The 4,319-nt window shown below is 40.8% G+C and overlaps 1 long non-coding RNA gene across 1 annotated transcript; it reads right to left on the reverse strand.

Annotated features, from left to right (window-relative positions):
* Nucleotides 1–671: 671 nt before the first annotated feature.
* LOC139600918 (uncharacterized) lies at nucleotides 672–3,687 on the reverse strand. Its single transcript, XR_011682712.1, has 2 exons — nucleotides 2,502–3,687; nucleotides 672–960 (listed from the first exon to the last, which is right to left on the reverse strand). It is a non-coding gene; the product is annotated as an uncharacterized lncRNA (long non-coding RNA).
* Nucleotides 3,688–4,319: the final 632 nt, after the last annotated feature.

Below are 4,319 nucleotides of genomic sequence, written 5' to 3' on the forward strand. Positions count from 1 at the left end.
TGTTGTGGTACAGCTTCTATCACAGGAATTACTTTTATCGGGGTTGGATGCCTTACTAAACCACAGCTGTTGGAGATGAAGCAAGAATTAAATCAGAAAAAATACTTAAGCCTGTGTTGCTGTTATATATTAGATAATCACTTATTTAATGCTGTTCTTAAATTCCAGGAATATTTTACCCTGGGTGCACAAATCAGAATATTTCCAAGTTTAACATTTATATGTGATTTTTGCTTTTGTGCCTGTGACTGCAAAAACTGGTAATAGAGAATATTTGTATTCCTGTGGCAACTCTGAAATGTAATAATTACAACACTCTAATATATAGGCATGATTCAGGCATTTATTAGATGGACTGTCCCAGACCTTAGGAGGCTTGGTGGAGCTAAAACTTTGAAATCAAGTCGAGTTGTTGTTTGAGCGTGCACCTCTAGAGTTTCTGAGTTTTAAGCACTGATTATTATCTCTTGAAGTTGCATGATTGGTTTTCTTGCATTTAGAATGTTTTTCTTTCCTTTACATGAAATAATACTGGCTGAACTTCCAGTAGTTCAGCAAAACTGATGAGACTGAGCTTATCTGTAAATTTTAGCCCATATGTACTCCTGCGATGAAAATGCCCATAATTATAGAGGAAGTACATTCACATAAATAAACACAAGGAAAATGTATTGAGAAAGATTTCCATTTACTCTTTGTTTGAGGCATAACAATATTAGCTACAATGATTATAGGCAAACTCACATGTTATTCTCTTAATAAGCACATATATATAATTTGATACCCAGTAAATAACAGCACAAACACTTTGAGAAGTCTGTCTAACACAAGGTCATGCATATCAGACAGGCACATCACAGTGCCCTCTGTGAAAGCCTGATCAGCTTTTTTTTTGTGAGATGAAAAGTCTCTCAGTGTTTCATTCTTGTCTCTGTAGCAACACTTTGTATCTCATAGATCCTACAAAAAAAAAAAAAAAACAACAAACATAAATGACACTAAGTCTAACCAACTGTCTATCCAGTTCAAGTCAGACTATTCGGTTAAATCAGATACAAGCTAAAAAACTAGTGGCACCAATGTTCTGTATTTGACAAATGTAAGAATGTTCATATCAGCAGGACACCATAAATGTGCCTGTTTCAGGGCACTTCTAGGAAACAAGTGTACAATAGGAGGGTGATGAGCATACACATCAAACCAGTTATTCAACATGCTGTTGCTATTTTCTTTGACGTTGGGTGCTGCATAGGCCTTACAACCCTGAGCACTCCTGAGTGCAAGTATCTGTTCCTCCCCTCTGAAAGGTTGTGTGCAAATCCTGTTGGGGTGGGGCACCAGAGATAAAGACACTGCAACTTGAAAATGGTGACAGCTGCTTAGCTGGCATCACACGCTTGAGATGAGTGTCCAGAAGCAATTTATCGACCTTTTGCTCTTCATACTTAAATATGTTTTAAAGCACTGTGATTGTACTCAAGCGTGTGTGCCCCAGGTGCTTTGGGGTCGTGGCTGTAACGTGGTTCAGGAGCATGTTCAAACATTGCTCATTTATACATGTAAAAGGTGGGGGCTGCCAGCTGCTGGGCTGCTGCTGTTCTTTGCAGAGGCAGATCCCGAGATGATGGTGCTGAGGTTTGTGCTTTTCTCCCTGTCTTCAGAGGAATGTAGCACATGACTACTGACCAAGGATTTTGCAAGTCCCGGCCCTCCTGCACCAACACTGCTTGTCCTGTAAATCCTGAACAAAGAATCCACACATCACAACCCTATCTCTTGTGAAGGCCTTTACAAACTCATTCCAGGATCCCATGAAGATGGTGAGATCCAAGTTTTGCTTATGAAAAACCCAGGCAGAGGTTTAGGCAGAGACCTAAATTTAGTCCTTTTACTCCCAGACTCAGGTTATCACTCTCCTAGCGTGGGGGGAAGTCCAGAAACACACAAGCCTTCACCAATTCCTACTCAGAAGCTGATGAGTGCTGGGTGGAACTGGCCATACAGCGGGTGCGGCCATGGCACCGACACAAAAGAAGCTGATTCAGCTCATTCCCAGATAATTTTCACTGTCTTTCCCTGCTGGAATTTGTGGGAGGGCTAGACCAGCAATAGCAGCATCAGATCTTCCTCCAGCTCCTCGGGTTGCAGTGAGTAGCAAAAGAAGAGTGGTAACTCCTGCACTGGTGGGAGTGGTTTGGGGAGCTCCACAGGAAGGATTAGTGCTGGAGCTGTGTTGGGCATGGTGGCCTCTCCTCATGCTACGGTTACTCAGCTCTTTCACAACACTCCCAATGGTCTTGCCTCCTGAGACTGGAGCAAGGCTTGCAGCTACTTAGTGACCAGTCTAAATGGCAGTCTTGCAGAACCACAAATTAGATTAGAGTAGGCTCTGAAATGCTGACAGATCTGTGCCTATGGTCTCCAAGATTGGCCCAGACCATTCAGGGAATAAGAAACTGTGAATAATAATCTTTGGGGAAAATCAGTGCCAAAATTCTTACTGTTAGTTTCTGAGTCAAACGACCAGCTTCTGAGCTCTCTTCCACTTGAGTCCTAAGAAATCTCCAGCCAGCTGTGATGCCTGAGAGTCATCTGTGAAAAGAAAAGCCACATAAAAGTTGAAGTTAGGGATAGATGGTTCATAGTATGCATATGAAGATGCATTTGAGTGATTAATAAAGAAAGATTAAGTCAAAAATATGAGAGTTAGAAGAAGCCACCAATTATACTAGCTCTGTACTCTTAGAGTGGAAAATAGGTTTGATGAAGTCTGAATCTGTTTCTGTGAATTAAGAGAAGATATAGCTGCACTGTGAATAAAGTAGATAAAAACATGACATTAAAATTAGAAATGAAGAGGAAATGTTAACCAATCTAATAACAAAGTCCAGTATTTCATGAGGTTGCTTTCTGAGGCAGGTAACAGGGGACACACTTCATGAAGTTCTTTTTCAGTTCTGGTTCTTTTGTACTGCTGTACAGCTGAGTCTGCAAGCACAGATCATGCTGTGCTTACAGACTCAGCTGCCTTGTTTTCTTTTTTATTCTAGTGGCTGCACTGCATTAAACAAGGCCAAGTAATAATGTGTCTTTTCCTTTCTACTGCTTGTTCATGGAGGCAACTGTTAAAGTTGCTAAGGAATTGTTGTATTACTCTGAAGAAGATATTATTTACATGCTCATAAACAGAAGTAGGTCTGAAAGAATATTATTACTAAATGGTGATTGGCATGATGGCTAAATTTAGTAATACTGTCTTACATAGCACATCTTTATGTTCCTAGATAGTCCTACAGTGACCGTGCAGACCTCTGTAGTTGACAACTCTCTCAGTTCAAAAAGTTTGCAATTATCAGAGAAGCAAAGCTTCAGTATATGGAAGACCTGTCAGTCCAGTCTAGCAGGAGTAAATGCATTAAATTATTTATGAGTAAACTCTGCTTCCTTCTAAAACAGGGGTGTGAGAATTGTTCCCAGAGGGAGTTTGTTTTCTAATTCCATTTCTTCAGTTAACATTAGTATATTGTCTCACATAAAACAGTAATTTACTGTATTTATTGCTTTCATTGTTTGTAAGGAGCTGTAGCTTAGCTTTCTGTTTTGCTTTAAGCAGGTTGTGAGACAAAATATGCTTTTTAATGTCAAAGAGCTGGTTAAAACACACACATTGTTTAAAATAAGTCACAATTTATATTTGACATTCAAACAATTCTTTTTTTTTAAAGTTTCTTAAGACATTTGCCCAGACAAACAAATAAAAGCACAAAAGGATGGAAAGGTGCCACTGAAGGTGCCACTGTGCCAGCATGTCACCCTCTTCAATGACCAGGTGTCTGTGTCTGTTGTTATCCACATTGTCCTTTGTGATCTGCTCTCCAATTCACGTCTGTGTGCACAAACACCTTTTTGGCTGCTGTGCTCCACGGCAGTGTACCTCCCCAGTGGTCAGCCATTCCAGGAACCTCATCCTCAAGAGAAATGGAGATACTGAGTATCTTTGATCTGCTTTCAGATTGGAACAAAACTAACTTCTATACTCTCTAGAAAACCACCAAGAACTAAAAACATGCATTCAGTCAGCACCATACAAGCCCCTGTTGTTGAGCATAGATCTGAGACTGACTGGCTTACAGCTGTAGGGATGGCACAGGCTAGGGATGAAACCTGGTGGCACAGAGACATGCTTGTGGGTTTTGTGCCACCCACAGCAGAAGTTTCATGCTGTGGCACATTTCTGTTGGAAATCAGATGTTGAAAGGAGCTGGTCTTTAAGCAGTGGGAGGGGCTGGGTTGCTGTCCTCCTGGCAGCTTGGTCAACT

This window comes from Agelaius tricolor, unplaced genomic scaffold (genome assembly GCF_023055355.1).
Source record: "Agelaius tricolor isolate 1412-34295 unplaced genomic scaffold, bAgeTri1.0.p SCAF_2, whole genome shotgun sequence".
Lineage (NCBI taxonomy): Eukaryota > Metazoa > Chordata > Aves > Passeriformes > Icteridae > Agelaius > Agelaius tricolor.